The following is a 17,250-nucleotide window of genomic DNA, read 5'->3' on the forward strand; positions in this document are numbered from 1 at the left end:
AGCTGTGCTAATATAATTATATGACAAAAAAAAAATAATTTCAACATTAAAGTGCTTGGGGTGGGGAGGGCACTTGGCTGGCTCAGTCAGTAGAGCATATCATTCTTGATCTCAGGGTCATGAGACATTGTACACATTGGGTGTACAGATTACTAAAAAAATAAATACACTTAAAAAAATGCCTGGTTGAATACTTGCTTATGTTATTTATATTCCTTATTAATAAAAGCAATGAAGGCCACTTTTCCCCATAGGTTTCTATGTTAATTTTTTCTTTAATTCAGAAATCATTTTGGTTTTAATACTCCTTTTGATATGAAAAATTGGATCACTATTTTACATTTTATCAACTGGACACTTCTTTTTACATTTTGATTTTTGGTTTCCAAGTTTTGACTATGTAATGGAGACTATAAGAGGATGTATTCTGGGCGCCTGGGTGGCTCAGTGGGTTAAAGCCTCTGCCTTTGGCTCAGGTCATGATCCCAGGGTCCTGGGATTGAGGCCCACAACAGGCTCTCTGCTCAGCAGGGAGCCTGCTTCCCTTCCTCGCTCTCTCTGCCTGCCTCTCTGCCTACTTGTGATCTCTGTCTGTCAAATAAATAAATAAAAAATCTTTAAAAAAAATAAAAGGATGTATTCTATAAAATCAGTGTTTGGGGCCCCTATCAATAGATTTTGTGATAGCCTAAAAAGGACCAAATCACAAATATGTGATTGTTTCCTGGGCTGGAAAAAGAATGTGTCATCTCCATTTACAGGGTGGAACTAGATGTCTTTGAAATCAGATTTCCTCATGGTTTAAATAAAATCTCTGCCATATTTTTTTATTAACTACTTTATCACATTCTGGGAAATGTATGTTAAAGTCTATCAAGATATTAATTTAATCAATCTTTAAAAATTTTTATGAACCTCTGCCTTACGTAAACTGTTGTTACACTGTTTCATTTGGTGATTCATATGAATTTTCCCCTTATTATCATAATTATTACTTTTGGGGGCACCTGGGTGGCTCAGTCAGTTAAGCGCTCGACTCTTGATTTCAGCTCAGGTGGAGATCTCAGGGTTATGAAATCGAGCCCCAAGTTGGGCTCTGCACTTAGTGTGGAGTCTGTTCCATTCCCTCTGTTCCTCCATCTCTCTCCTCTCTCTTGCATATAAATAAATAGATAAATAAATAATACCTTTTAAAAAAAGATGTTAGTCTTTTATGACTTATGATTCTGGTTGACTTAATTACTACCCTATCCATAATTAATAATGTCACCCCTATTCTCTCAATTTTTACCTGAACATCTCTGCCCAACTTCACATTTGTGTCCTTTTTTTCTATTTTTTAGAAGGCGAGTTTTGAAAAATACATCTTTTGAAAGTTTTGCTTTGTGTATGACATACAAATGCAAACTTAAAAATACACACCCAAGTTCCGAGAGCCATTAGATACCATTTAGATGAGGACATCCACACCTGTCCCCAGAACCCCTACCCAGCCTACAGGCCAGTATCTCTAGGCGGTGCCTCCGGTTTCCTGTGCTGGGGACACAGTCACTATTAGATTAAAACACAGATTTGAGGCTCTGTTCTAAATAATTACTTTCTCAGTACAAATTAACAAATCAAACTGTATGTTTGAGAGAGGAAAGAGTGCAGGGTCCTGAAACCTTTAGGATTCCACAAGCAAGTCAGGGCAGCAGCAAAGTGTATCCAGAACAGAGCTGCTATGGTGTAGGTGGGCCACTTTCACTGGCTTCACAATTTTTCTTCAGGTCCACTTTGGGCAGAGCAAGGGATGAGGTAGATTCTATGACACAAGACATACTTGAGGTAATTGGGAACGACAAGTCTGAGCACCAAACTGAGTTCCTCTCACACAGAGACAGTGGTGTCCAGAAAGAAGAGGAACAAAGAGCGGTTGGTACGTGTGTCTCTAGCGGAGCTATGGGAATCTACCCTAGGGACCCCCAACCTTAGCAACTATTGCTACCTGGAGCCCCAAGAAAGTCCCAGTCTCCAGGGAACAAAGATCTACTTCTTTGCTCCCAATCCTCCAAGCCAGACCTGGGAGAGCTCCATTGTCTAACTCCAGATGTTCTCCTTTGGTGAGAAAAGGTTCCTCAGTCCTCAGAGCTGAGACCCTGCAATCATCCAGGGTCAAGCAAGGAGCCAGTGGAGACAGGGGTCCCATAACTGCATCGCCACATCTCTCAGCAGCAGAGAAGACCCCGGTAAGAAGGGCAGGGTACCTCCAACAGCAGAGAGATTCACATGGACGGACACACACACGCACAGATGTACCTCTGCAAAAACAGACTGACGATATCCCTCTGCACCTAAGCAAGCAGGAAGGGGACACATGTCTTGGTTTGACCTGTACAACCCTTTCTTTTTTCAGGGTGTGCTGCCCAGGGCAGGACAGAACAAGCTCGTTTTAAGGGTGTACCTGGAAAGCAGCAGTGGGAGATGAAGGAGAGAGCTAAGGTCTGTGGTGCCGGCGTCAGTGACTGCGGGATCCTAAAAATCCTGCCCCAAAGCCATTCTCCCTCCCTCACCCCCCAGAAACTCTTCCGGAAGGCATTCCAGACCCTCCCATTCTGCCCCTACTCTGCACCTTCCCAGCAGTTGCTTCCCTAGGTTTGCTCATCCCACAGAATCTAGGTGTCCCAGAGGGAGGTTACTTGGGTGCCACATGGAGCCCCACAGAGGGGATTCGGCTGGGGCTGGGGACAGGGCTCAAAGCAGCTTCAGTTCTGAGGTCCAGGAACACAAACCCTCAAAGCTGCACCTGTGTCAGATGGCTCAGAGATGGCCACACACCAACACGACTCCGGACAGATCAGGGCAGGAGACCAGCCATAGGCATAGTTCTTCCACAGGTGCCAGCAGGAGCCTCTCTTCCTCAGAGGACGCTGCATGGGAGACTGAATGGAAGTTCAGGGGTGGGCGGTGAAGGGCCATTCAGAGGAAGAGGAATTCATGGGGTGACTACTATGATGTGGCTGGTTTCCTGGGGAGTCTCAATTTTAGGGGTGCAAAACATGAAATTATAACTTTTTTTCCCCTGTAACTGACACTCCCAATGCTGGCATAAAAACTCCACACCAGGAAGCACGGGATACTTTGGGCTTGTTTTACTCAGTCTTTGGACTTTGTAGCCACCCAGAGGCGATCAGACCACTCTCACTTGATACCCTATTGCCCCTCTTTTATCTTTTCCTCTGTTTCCATTATGGGAAACCACCTGTCTTTACATCTAGAACATTCGCCGGTGCTGGGCAGCCACTGTCTTGTTTTCTTGATCTGTATCTCTCTCACCCCTCAGCGTCTACAGTCCATGGTAACCATGCTCCTTGTGGAACACCTTCGAGCTTCTTAATACATATATATATATTTTTAAGATTTTATTTATTTATTTGTCAGAGAGAGAGAGAGAGAGAGAGCACAGGCAGATAGAGTGGCAGGCAGAGGCAGAGGGAGAAGCAGGCTCCCTGCTGAGCAAGAAGCCCGATGTGGGACTCGATCCCAGGACGCCGGGATCATGACCTGAGCCGAAGGCAGCCGCTTAACCAACTGAGTCACCCAGGTGTCCCCACCTTCGAGCTTCTGTCTAGTATGGTTTTACGTACCTATGATCTGGGAAATAGTCCAGGTAATAAACAAAATCCAATCTGAGCGCTTTCTCCTTGATTTTACTGATTGAAATCTCACAGCGATAGGCACCTCACTGTCTCCATTTTATGTATATCCTACAGCCAACTTCCTAGGAATATTCCCTTCAAGGTCCTCTGGCCCAGCCACTGAGTCACATCACAAACCAGTTCCCTGCCTCTTTCTCCCCTTTCTCCACTCCGGCCTGAGTAATGAACGCGTCCCCTCTCCTTTACTATTCCAAAACCATACATGCTTCCAGGGACATGTCTTTCATTGTGCTTTACTTCACTCCTGCCACCCCCCGCTCCCATCCTATAATGATTTCTTAGTCCTGGGATTATTTGCTGGAGGTAACACATGAATTTGGTCTTTACCCATCAGTAAATCCCTTTTGTCCAAAAGCAAAGAGAATTGGACTATATTATTGAATACATATATGCTCTATGTGACTGTATTGTTTTCAAAAATATACCTGTCTTTGTTCTTCTAAAATCAGAGGAGTGTTTCACACAGCACCCTGAATAGCACGCTTAGGATAGCCTTCCCAACAGCTGTGATCTATGGTTTGGTCAACCTCATAGCAGCTAAAATGTTAGGGACAAACTGCCAACCCGGTCTTTCCAAACCTGCAAATTCTCCGTTATCTCCATAATCTGGGAAAATACAAATGCTACAGATAACGACCTTAGGTTTGTAATACAGCACTTAGTACAGAGCCTGCCACATGGTTAAGTTGTCCTAATAAATGGTTAGCTAATCAAAAAGTACCACACAGGGGACGCCTGGGTGGCTCAGTGGGTTAAAGCCTCTGCCTTCAGCTCAGGTCATGATCCCAGGGTCCTGGGATTGAGTCCCGCATCAGGCTCTCCACTCAGCGGGGAGCCTGCTTCCCCCCTCTCTCTCTGCCTGCCCCTCTGCCTACTTGTGATCTCAGTCAAATGAATAAATAAAATCTTAAAAAAAAAAAAACATACCACACAGAAAAAAAGCACTTCACCCTATTTGGATATCTACTAACTTCTACTGTCTCGTGAGTGTGGAAATACCACTTAACTACCCTGAGCCTCAGTTGCTTTATCTATTGAGTGAAATTAAGTATCTCAATTATTAGACTGGGTTAAATACTACACATAAAAGTATCAATACAGGATACTCAGTAAATAAAGTGGAATAAATAGAACTACAGCCATTGGTAATTAAACACTCTTGAAATTAAGGAGAGTTTTTCTGTAAAATGATTATTCATCTTAATTCTCAACTAAGTGAATAAACTATTCCAAAATCCATTGGCTTAAATGTTAACATGTGATCTGACCCTGTGACAACATTTTCTCCCCTGCAGACATGGATGGAGACAACCAGACCATTGTCACAGAGTTCCTTCTCCTGGGACTCTCTGGGCCGTCATAGCAGGAAGACGTTCTCTTTGGGCTGTTCTTGGGGATGTACTTGGTCACCATCATCGGGAACTTGCTTGTTGTCTTGGCCATCACCGGGGACAGTCACCTCCACACCCCCATGTACTTCTTCTTGGCTAACCTCTCCTGTGTTGACATCTGCTTTTCATCTGTCACAATCCCCAAGATGCTGGTGAATCACATCCTGGGAAGCAAGTCTATCTCTTACGTGGAATGCATGACCCAGATCTACTTCTTCATCACTTTCAGCAACATGGATGGGTTCCTCCTGAGCGTGATGGCCTATGGCCGGTACGTAGCCATCTGCTGCCCGCTCCACTATACCGTGATCATGAAGCCCAGGCTCTGCATCCTTCTGGTGGCAGCATCTTGGGTCGTTACAAACCTGCATGCTCTCCTGCACACTCTTCTCATGGTCCAGCTCACATTCTGTTTTGACAATACCGTGCATCACTTTTTCTGTGACCCCTATGCGATTTTAAAGCTGTCTTGTTCGACACCTCTATCAATGACCTCGTGGTGTTCACTGTGGGGGGACTGATATTTCTGACGCCATTTACCTGTATCATCCTTTCGTATGCTTATATCCTCTCCAGTGTGCTGATGGTGCCATCTGCCCATGGAATAAGGAAAGCCCTGTCCACGTGTGGATCCCACCTCACTGTGGTCTCCCTCTTCTATGGGGCAATCCTTGGGGTCTATATGCGCCCTTCATCCTCCTACTCCATCCAAGACACAGCGGTCACTGTCATCTTCACAGTGGTGACTCCCCTGGTCAATCCCTTCATCTATAGTCTGAGGAATCATGACATGAAGAGAGCCTTAAGGAAACTAATCTCAGATTCTAGAATTAGAAAATTTTAGAGCTTAGAAGATTTTTGGATATCATATGTTTTTCATTTTATAATCAGAAGACCTGAGTCCCAGATAGGTCTAAATTCACCGAGGACTATTCCTCTAATTAATGATATAAGGTCATGCTCATACTTTTTAGTATGAGGCTGGTGGTTGCTCTTAAGTCATAAAAGCATTAGTTTGGGGTGCATGTGTGGCTCAGTCGTGGGGTGCCTGTGTGGCTCAGTCGTTGAGTGTCTGCCTTTGGCTCAGGTCATGATCCAGGGTCCTGGGATGGAACCCTGCATTGGGCTTCCTGCTCAGTGGGAAGCCTGCTTCTCCCGCTGCCCCCTGCTTGTGTTCTCATTCTTGCTACGTCTCTCTCTGTCAAATAAATAAATAAAATCTTTAAAATAAAGTAAAATAAAATAAAATAAAAGCATTTGTTTGTATCTATAAAAAGGGTGGATTCTAAAACACTCATTTTACACACAACAAAAACTCAGGACAAACGACATATTTGGATATTTTTGGATGGTTCCAGTAACCACATGAGACAGTGGCCACCACAGTGATCTGGGAATTTTAGAGGACTTTGGAGCTGGCTCTACTCAGCATCAGTTGAGGCCCTCTTGGCCTCACATTAGAAGATGTTAAAATTATTCCCAATTTATTGAGTCACAGAAAGGTTATTGTTACCAGGACTGTACAACTAGTAATTACTGACTACGATATGGTCCTGTATACTCTCAAGGTCATTGGTCATTACTGGTTTAGGCAATATTCCCCCTCTCTCCTAGGGTCAAGGCAAATCTGGAACTCTCACAAATCAGAACCCTGCCCCTACACTCCTCTTCTCCCCACTACCATTCTAAATTTTTGGTGCTTTGCTGTTGTTCAGTATGGGTGTCAGGAAGCCTCAGACAGTAGTAGCTAGACTTCCTCATGGAACTCTTGTTTAAATTTCAAGTTTAAATGGGCTAAGAGACACAGGTTCCCTTGATGCTGAAATGTCCAGAGTTACTATAGCACATTAGGGACATGAAAATATGAATTACAGGATTTGGGTGGGGACCCAGGACTTTGATTCAAAGTCAAGTTTATTCTACTCCATGAGGCCAAGTGTCTAAGAGTCCCAGCTTCTTCTCCTAGTCTATATCTGAGGGCTAAGAACCCATAAGTCAGTTCCTATCCCCTCTTCCCTGGTGTCCAGAGGTCACTCCCCTAATCTCCAGTGGCCAGTCTTTAGTACCCCTCCCCTCACTGGGCTTCTCGCCTCTCGCTTCTCTCCTTTCTCAATCTCCACCGATCTCATGGCTCATCAGTACTCCTTATCCTCACCATTAGCTCCTTTCTGACTTGGTCCTAACACTGACCAACCCTTACCTTGACCACAGCAACAGGTTTATGGTGGATGGCTGCCTCCCACGTCTCCCTGCCTTTATCTATCCTGCATACAAGATCTTTTAAATCCTCCTAAATCACTGAGTGTATTCTGTCAGCCAGTCTGTATATAAAACGATGAAGAAGCCAGGATAAATCCAAATATTACCTTTGAATATGAGGCCTAACATGACTTGGCCTCAAGCTATCCCCACACTTTGCTCATCAACTCACATATTCATCTGTTCCATGAGTTGCCTCTTCTAATTTTCTTTCTCTTTCCTTCATTCATTCTTTGTTAGAAGACTGCCCTGATTTTAAAGACTCTAACAGTAGTGCATTTCCCTTAACTTCTTTACTGACCCCATCCCATAGACCTATATTGAGCACAAAACCCAGTGCTTCTCAGGTGCAATGAACTCCCTCATGCATACTGGTGCCAGTGGAAACCTGACTAAACGTGATAAACCTGATGTATCTTCCTGAACTGTGAGTCTGACTGGAGTAGTTAGTGCAAATGTTTGAGATATAATAACATAGAGCAATGCTGGTGTTTGAGGTTATATGACTCATTTCACATGCATCATATTCTTTGCGTTACCCATATCTATCTGCTTGCATGTCTCATTACATTATTGATTATTATATTACACACTTATTTCAAGAAAGGACTGCAGGTTATGCATGGGCATATCCCTACAATGCTTGGTAGAGTTTTTGTTCATCCCAAATAATCATGTGTTGACAAGTCATTGATGATGGGATAGTAGGCAAGTCTAATGGAAGACTGGAAACTGAACATTCCTAAACACAAAAAAAATCACAGCAGTAAAATTTTTACATCTAGGGAACTAGAATAGTGACAAATTTACTCCAGAACATGGAAAGGTTTCACTGAATTCTGGGACACAAAGAGGCAGCAAGGTTGAATGGAAAAGAGCCATGGTTTGGGATATAGTTTTATTTCTCATTCCCTCTCTCCCTCAGCTCTCAAAAGGTTGGGTATGAGAAGGAGGATGAAGATAGAGGCAAGTCAAAGAACATACTAGATGGTGCAGAGTCAAAGGGAAAATCACTCTCTATCCTCGTGGTCCCCACCAATTCATCTCAGGGAGAAGTCATCATTTACCACACAGGAGATCTGCCCCTTCTACTGAAATCTTCACTGGCTCTTTGCATTACTTTTCAGGGGCCAACTACATAAGGGGACTGTAGGGGAGATAGGGAAAGGAGTTTATATCAGGGGTCTGAGCAGAATCAGCTTTTGTTGTGGCTTCCTGCCTGTAAGGCACTCACAGGACATGAACTCATGAACTTCTGAACTTGTAAATTAAAGCGCAGCATCATTTGGGGGCTGTGGTGCCCTTTTCCCTACAGAGGCAGATACAGGGCCAGGCTGGCAGAGTCCTCCCTGGGAGCAGCTAGGAAATCAGGTCTGTGTCTGCGAATTCACTCTCCAGGGTCTGCTCTCTGCAGCTGGGGTCCCCACAGACACACACCATTCTCCTTCCTCATAGGCAACTTCCATGTAGCACTAATGAGCCACTAGGGCCCAGCTCTTCACAAGCAACTGAAACAACTTGCAGAGATAAGTTTGACTTGAGCTCAGTGAATGTTGAAAGAGAGGCTCATCCCTCTTCCCAGCATGTTTCCCCAGACACTGCTCCCACAGTGGAGCAGGGACCATTCCGTGTCATGGCCATTGCAATGAGATGTATGAAATCATCTCCTTTCAAACTGTGCATTAAGACCACTCCAGCCAGGGACCTTCCAGGAGAGGTTGGTAGCGTCTCTTCTGAGCTGAAGCCTTTCCCTGAGTATTGCATGTTTCCGTTGTGCCTGTAGTATCTTGTCGACCTGTGTTTGAGGGCAGAAGAGCTTCACATGGACTTTGCTTCTCACAATGTCAATCAGCCTTCAGCAGATGACCTTGCTCTGGCCATGAGTTTTTATCACAGGAATATTAAAAACTGGTTGTCTAGTCCAAATGGCCAGCAGACACACGAGAAAGTGTTCAACCTCACTGGGCATCAGAGAAATACAAATCAAAACCACAATGAGATACCACTTCACACCAGTCAGCATGGCTAAAATTAACAACACAGGAAATGACAGATGTTGGTGAGGATGCAGAGAAAGAGGAACCCTCCTACACTGTTGGTGGGAATGCAAGCTGGTGCAGTCACTCTGGAAAACGGTATAGAGGTTCCTCAAAAAGTTGAAAATAGAGCTACCCTACGACCCAGCAATCACACTACTGGGTAGTAACATGACCCCAAAGATACAAATGTAATGATCTGAAATGTGCACTCCAATGTTTATAGCAGCAATGTCCACAATAGCCGAACTATGGAAAGAACCTAGATGTCCATCAAAAGATGAATGGATAAAGAAGATGTGGTGTATATATATATATATATATATATATATATATATATATATATACAATGGAATACTATGCAGCCATCAAAAGAAATGAAATCTTGGGCGCCTGGGTGGCTCAGTGGGTTAAGCCTCTGCCTTCGGCTCAGGTCATGATCTCAGCATCCTGAGATCGAGCCCCGCATCGGGCTCTCTGCTCAGTGGGGAGCCTGCTTCCGTCTCTCTCTGCCTGCCTCTCTGCCTACTTGTGATCTCTCTGTCAAATAAATAAATAAAATCTTAAAAAAAAAAAGAAATGAAATCTTGCCTTTTGCAAAGACATGGATGGAACTGGGGTACTATGCTAAGTGAAATAAGTCAATCAGAGAAAGACAATTATCATATGATCTCTCTGATATGAGAAAGTTGAGAAACAAGACAAAGAATCATAGGGGTAAGGAGGGAAAAATGAAACCAGAGAGGGAGACAAACCACAAGAGACTCTTAATCTCAGGAAACAAACTAAGGGCTGGTGGAGGGATGGGGTGGCTGGGTGATGGACACTGGGGAGGGTAGGTGCTATGGGGAGTAGTGTGAATTGTGTAACACTGAAGAATCACAGACCTGTACCCTTAAAACAAATAATACATTATATGTTAATTAAAAAAAAAAACCTAGTTGTCTAATTGATGAACTCTGACTCCTAATAAATCTGGTTGTCTAGATTAAACATTCATGTGTGAGCCACAAGGAGATAATCACTATCTTGCCAAACCCATTTTCAAAACAGGCCATCTTTTATTTGGTCGAAACTTCATGTCTGAAGTTATATCATGTTGACAGTAAAAAACCACTGATTCAAGCTCATCTTGAATTTTTAAAAAAATTCATTTATTTTAGAGAAAGAGTGAATGTAAGCAGGGGGAGGGGCAGAGGGAGAGGGAGAGAGAAGGATCCTCCCCACTGAGCATGGAGCCAGACCCGGGGTTTGATCTCACAGCCCTGAGATCAAGAGTCAGGCACTGAACCAACTGAGCCACCCAGGTGCTCATCTGATTGATTTTTAAACGTGAGATACAAGTGCTATTTTAGGCACATCTCTGTCCCTGTATCATGGAAACAGTTGCCAAGAAGGATGTGATGTTATTTTTGTTCTTCTTTCAGTCTTTGAGTATGGACCTATAAATCACTTTTGAGCCAAATTCTCTGAGCATGATCCAGACTTCCCATAACTGATGTTCATATACAATCTGCCATTTAATATTTTTCAGAATTTGGGAGAAAGAGTGGTTTTGTTGAAATTGTCAGCAGATAAGACATGTAGCATAAGAAAGTAAGGGAATGGTAAAAAAAAAAAAAAAAGGGATGAGGGCACGACAAAGGGAAATAGCAGCCAACAAGAAAGAACTCTCAATGGCCAAAGCTGGAACAATTCAAGCAACAAAACAAATAAAGTAGTACTGGATTATAACCCAAAGTATAAAATAAATATACATGAGTCCATACTGATGAAAACAAATGACTGAATAAACAAGTAAGTCGGGGGGAAGAGATGTATTTTACTTACAGGGAAACTCCAATAATATATGTAGACACTCCTGCCACCCCTCCATGCCAAAAAGTGGAACTTAATCCTCTTCTCCCTCCTTCATGGTGGCTGGACTTAGCGACCTACTTCCAAAGATTAGAATATGGAAAACAGGAAACAATAACTTCAAAATAGAGAAAACTGGGAAATGATACTACCTTAACCAAGTAATGAAGGTTAACATCATCATTGAAAGTCATGATGATATCACGTGCTCCCTAAATGATGTGAGAGGGGTCCTCCTCCTCTGTGGGATTCTTCTCCCAAAGCCATGATAGCCTAATCATGAGGAAAGTTATAAAACCCCAATTTGGAAGGCATTGTACAAAATACTCTTCAAAAGTGTAAATGTCATGAAGAACAAAGAAAGACGGAGAAACTGGTATAGATCAGAGCACAAATAAATGAAACAGACTAAAGAAAAAAAAAAAAAAACAACAGGAATGACAATGAAACCAAAAGCTGATTCTTTGAAAAGATAAACTAAAACTAATAAATCTTTAGCCAGAATCATGAAGGAAAAAGAGAGCACTTAAATAAATAAATAAATAAATAGAAATGGAAGAGAAGTTAAAACCAACGCCCCAGAAATACAAAGGATTATAAGAGACTACTATAAAAAATTATATGCCAACAAATGTGCCAACCCAGGAAAAATGAATAAACTTCTAGAAACACAAAATCTAAGACTGAATCAAGAAGAAATAGATTTATCTGAACAGACTAATTACTAATAAAATTGAATCAATAATCAAAAAACTTCCAACAAACAAAAGTATAGGGAATTTATTCCCTCAAACATTTAGAGAGTTAATACCTATCATTCTCAAGCTATTCCAAAAAAACTGAAGAGAAAGGAACATTTTCAAACTCATTTTAGGAGACCGGCATTATCCTGATATCAAAACCAAACAAAGGCAACATACACAAAAAAGGAAAATTACAGGCCAATATCCATGATGAATACAGATGCAAAAATCCTCAATAGAATATTAGCAAACTGAAAAATACATTAAAGGAATAACACACAAGAATCAGGTGAGATTTAGTCCAGGGATGAAAAAATGGTTCAATATCAATAAATTATTCAACATGATATACCACATTAACAACAAATAAATATCATATGATCATCTTAATAGATGGCAGAAGAAGTATTTGATAAAATTCAACATCCATCTATAATAAAATCTCCCAAGAAAGTGGGTATAGGGCAAACATATCTCAACATAATAAAGATCATATATGACAAACCCAGATCTAATTTCTTACTCAATGAGGAAAAGCTAAAAGCTTTTCCTCTAAAATCAGGAAAACAAGGATGTCCACTCTTGCCACTTTCACTCAACACAGTACTGCAAGTCCTAGCCAAAGCAATCAGACAACAAAAAGAAATAAAAGCTGTCCAAATTAGAGAATTAAAACTGTCACTATTTGAAATGACCTGATAGTATATATAGAAAACCCTAAAGACTCTACCAAAAAACTTTAGAAGAAATGAATTCAGTCATTTCAGAACACAAAATTAATATACAGAAGTCTATTACATTTCTAAACACTAATAATGAATGCTCAGAAAGAGAAATTAAGAAAAAAATCCCATTTATAATTACACCAAAAAGAATAAAACACCTAGGAACAAATTTAGCCAATGAGGTGAAAGACCTGTACTCTAAGACTATAAGACAATGTGGATAAAAACTGAAGATGATATGAATAAATGGAAAGATATACAGTGTTCATGGATTAGAATAATATTGTTAAAATGTTCATACTATGCAGGCAATTAGCAGATTTAGTTCAATCCTTATTTTTCACAGAAGTAGAACAAATAATACTAAAATTTGTATGGAACCTCAAATAGCCAAAGTAATCTTGAGAGAGAAGAACAGACCTGGAGGCATCACACTCCCTGATTTTCAATTATACTACAAAGCTAGAGTAATCCAAATAGTATGGTACTGGCGCAAAAACATAGATAAAACATAAACACACAGGTAAATGGAACAGAGACCCCAGAAATAAACCTACATTTATATGGTCAATTAGTCTTCAATAAAGGAGGCAAGAATATACAATGGGGAAACGACAGTCTCTTCAATTAATAGTACTGGGAAAACTCAACAACTACATGCAAAAGAATGATACTTTCTTACACCATATATAAAATATAAACTCAAAATGGATTAAAGATTTAAATTAAGACTGGAAAGTGGAAAACTCCCAGAAGAAACAAAGGCAGTAAGATCTTGGACATCTGGTCTTAGCAGTATTTTTTTGCATTTGTTGCCTCAGGCAGGGCAACAAAAGCAAAAGTAAACAAATGGGACTACATCAAATAAAAAAGGTTTTGCACAGTGAAGGGAACCATCAACAAAACGAAAAGGCAACCTACTGAGTGCGAGACAATACTTGAATATAACCAATAAGGATTAATACCCCAAATATGTAAAGAACTCCCACAACGCAATATAAAAAAAACAATCCAATTTAAAAATGGGCAAAGGACCCGAAGAGATATATCTCTGAAGAAGACATGTAAATGGCCGACAGACACACGAAAAGATCCACACCATCACTAATTATCAGGGAAGTACAAATCAAAATCACAATGATTTATCACCTCGAACCTGTCAAGATGGCTATTATAAAAAAGACAAGAAATAGGGCACCTGGGTGGCTCAGTGGATTGAGCCGCTGCCTTCGGCTCAGGTCATGATCTCGGGGTCCTGGGATTGAGTCCCACATCGGGTTCTCTGCTTGGTGGGGAGCCTGCTTCCCTCTCTCTCTCTGCCAAATAAATAAATAAAATCTTAAAAAAAAAAAAGACAAATAAAAGTGTTGGTGAGGATGTGGAGAAAAGGGAACCCTGTGCTCTGTTAGTGGGAATGTAAATTGGTGTGGCCACTGTGGAAAACAGTACAGAAGTTCGTCAAGAAGTTTAAAGTATAAATACCAGGTAATCCAGCAATTCTACTTCTGGGTATTTAACCAAAGGGAGAAAACCCCACTAAATCAAGAAGTTACATGCACCCCTATGTTCATTTCAATATTATTTACAGTAGTGAAGAAATGGAAACAACTTCTGTGTCCAACAATAGATGAATGGATAAAGAAAATGTGGTATGCATATATAGTAGAATATTTCTCAGCCATAAAAAAATCTGTGGCAAAATGGATGGACTTAGACGATACTATGTTAACTGAAAGAAATCAGAATACATTTATCATGATGATCATTTCCTTATATAAATGTTGAATAACTATGCTGTACACATCAACTACACTTCAATTAAAAGAAAATAATCATCAGTAACTATGCACTCCTGGGGAAGTCTTCACATATTCACAGCAAATCCACATTCACATCTGTAAATCCTCAAAAAACTCATGAAGGGGTAGAACAGTATATACAGAATGTTTATAGCAGCATGATGCTTTTTCAAAATTTTTTTTATTGTGGTAAAATATAAGTAACATAAAATTTGCCATCTTAACCATTTTTAAGTGTACAGTTCAGTTTAAAGTGTACAGTTTAGTTTTAAGTGTACAGTTCAGTGGTCTTAAAGTCATTCATAGTGTTGTACAACCATAACCAGAATCCATCTCCATCTCTCCATCTTGCAGAACTAAAATGCTATACTCCCCTTTCCCCTGCCCCCGCCCCCGCAACCACCATTTTAGCAATCACCATTTTACTTTCTGTAGAGTCACACACTATTCATCCTTTTGTGACTGGCTTATTATAGCAGCATGTTTTCTTAAAAATTATTATTACTCTGATCTGAAAATGAAAAACAAAAACAACAAATCTTGAGATACAATCAGTATTTAGCCTATAGTGAGCCCTTTGATTAATGTGAGACAAAGGATTTTTAGTTTGTGTTCAGTTTGTTTCCTGCTTCTTGTTCTTTTCTGTCTCTTTTCTGGCCTTCTCATGGGTTACTCAGACATTTTCAGAATTCCATCTTGATTTATGTAATGTTTTAGAGTATATCACTTTGTATAGTTTTTTTGGCAGTTGCTCTAGATAGAACAGTATGCATACATGAACTAGCAGTCAGCCAAGTGCAGAAACCCTACTTCCATTTATGACCCTTTTCTTCCCCACCTTTAAAGTATAATTGTCTTAACTATTCCCACTATATATATGGAGAACATCAAATGGTGTTATTTTTGTTTCAACCATCATGTCTGATTTAAGACACTTAGAAGTAGGATAGTATAATATTCCTATTTTTCCCATTCTCGTGTTCTTTTCTTTCAATAGTTTCAAGCCTTTGTTGTTATCATTAACTTTGTTTAGAGGATTTCTTTTAGTTATTCCTGAAGTATTTTAGTTTTTCCTTAGTTATCTTTTGAAAGCATCTTTATTTCCCTTTTATTCCTGAATATGTTCACTAGATAGAGAATTCATTGCTGATAGTACCTTTCATTGCACTTGAGAAAAATATGCAACTTCTCTGGTTTCCATAGTTCAGATCCGGGCAGGAGGGTGGTCTCTCCACGGATATTTGATTGAAGGAAGGTGGGAATTACCAAAAAAGTTTTCTGTTTGGCCACACTTTTCCTGGTTTTGACTAAGGGGAACAGGCTTAGAGTTTTTTTGGTCTGTGTCTGTTGGAGGTTCTCACATGGAAGCTTCTAGAACACATTAGCTGAAAGATACGGGAGGTGAGAAGGAGAAGGGAATTTACTACCATGTTGCTCCTCAGCCCTGAAGTTCCTCAAAGTTTGCCTTCTTCTTTTCACATCTCAGAGTCTTCTTCTTTTTTTATTTTTAAAGATTTTATTTATTTATTTGACAGAGAGATCACAACTAGGCAGAGAGGCAGACAGAGAGAGGGAGGGAAGCAGGCTCCCCTCTGAGCAGAGAGCCCGATGTGGGGCTCAATCCCAGGACCCTGAGATCATGACCTGAGCTGAAGGCAGAGGCTTAACCCACTGAGCCACCCAGGTGCCCCTCACATTTCGGAGTCTTCTTATGTTTGTTTATTTATGCCCAGGGATTTTAGTTGTAAGAGGGATGGCGTAGGAGGAATAGTGGTCATCTGTTCTAGCTCAAAACCCCTAATACAGAGTTTTTCCCAATATTTTATTATGAAAAATTTTAAGCACAAAGAAAACTGAAAGAATTTTACAGTCAACACCCATAAACCATCACCTAGATCTACTATTAATATGAAAAGGGGTCTACTTCTCAACTTGAGTGGATATTTTCAGGGATTTTCTCTTTGTAATGATGTTATTATTGGATTATAGTTCTAACTGCCTTTCTGTGTATTTCACATTTTGAAAAGTATGAAAAATATGACCTTATTTTTGTTTCATACACACAACTGTGTGTAAGCACACACAATAGTATATATGAATAGATGTAATCAGTGTTTATTACTATTTCTTCATTTCACATACTGTACATAAATTTCTTATAATTTTCACAATCAGGTAAACAACAAAGCACTTTACAAAAATTATGCATATGCAATATTTAAAAATGACCAAAATTTTGAACATTTCAATAAAGTACATATACAGGCAGTTTATATCAGAAAATATCTAAATGGCTCAATAAATATGAGATCATATTTAATTTCACAAGTACTCAAAATTAGATATAAAAAACTTGCCCCCTTGAATAAATAAAAACTTAAAGAAAAAGTATTAAAAACAAAACAAAAACCCCAGAGTAAGCATGGGTCTTAGACATAGCACATATCATCACCAACTGCTATGGAAATAAAAATTATAAAAGCTTCCAGGAAGGCAAATAGGCAACGGGCTCAGAATGCCACCAGTCCTTGATAAAGTCATTCAATTCAAGAAATTTAACTAAGAAAATAATCTTCAAAGATGTAGGTACAAGAATATTAATGGAGCAAAAGCTTGGAAATAACATAACTAACAAGAAACGTTAAATAAGCTTAATTTAGCTAAATATATTTAACCAGATATAAAGTATATATATAATACACATTAAATAAGCTTAATTTAAAGATATAGTTAAATAAGCTT

At 40.2% G+C, this 17,250-nt stretch overlaps 1 pseudogene; it reads left to right on the top strand.

Annotated features, from left to right (window-relative positions):
* Positions 1 to 4,995: 4,995 nt before the first annotated feature.
* Positions 4,996 to 5,933, top strand: LOC111158925 (annotated as a pseudogene).
* Positions 5,934 to 17,250: the final 11,317 nt, after the last annotated feature.

The sequence above is a fragment of the Enhydra lutris genome, unplaced genomic scaffold, assembly GCF_002288905.1.
Source record: "Enhydra lutris kenyoni isolate GAN:26980312 unplaced genomic scaffold, ASM228890v2 scaffoldscaffold64, whole genome shotgun sequence".
Lineage (NCBI taxonomy): Eukaryota > Metazoa > Chordata > Mammalia > Carnivora > Mustelidae > Enhydra > Enhydra lutris.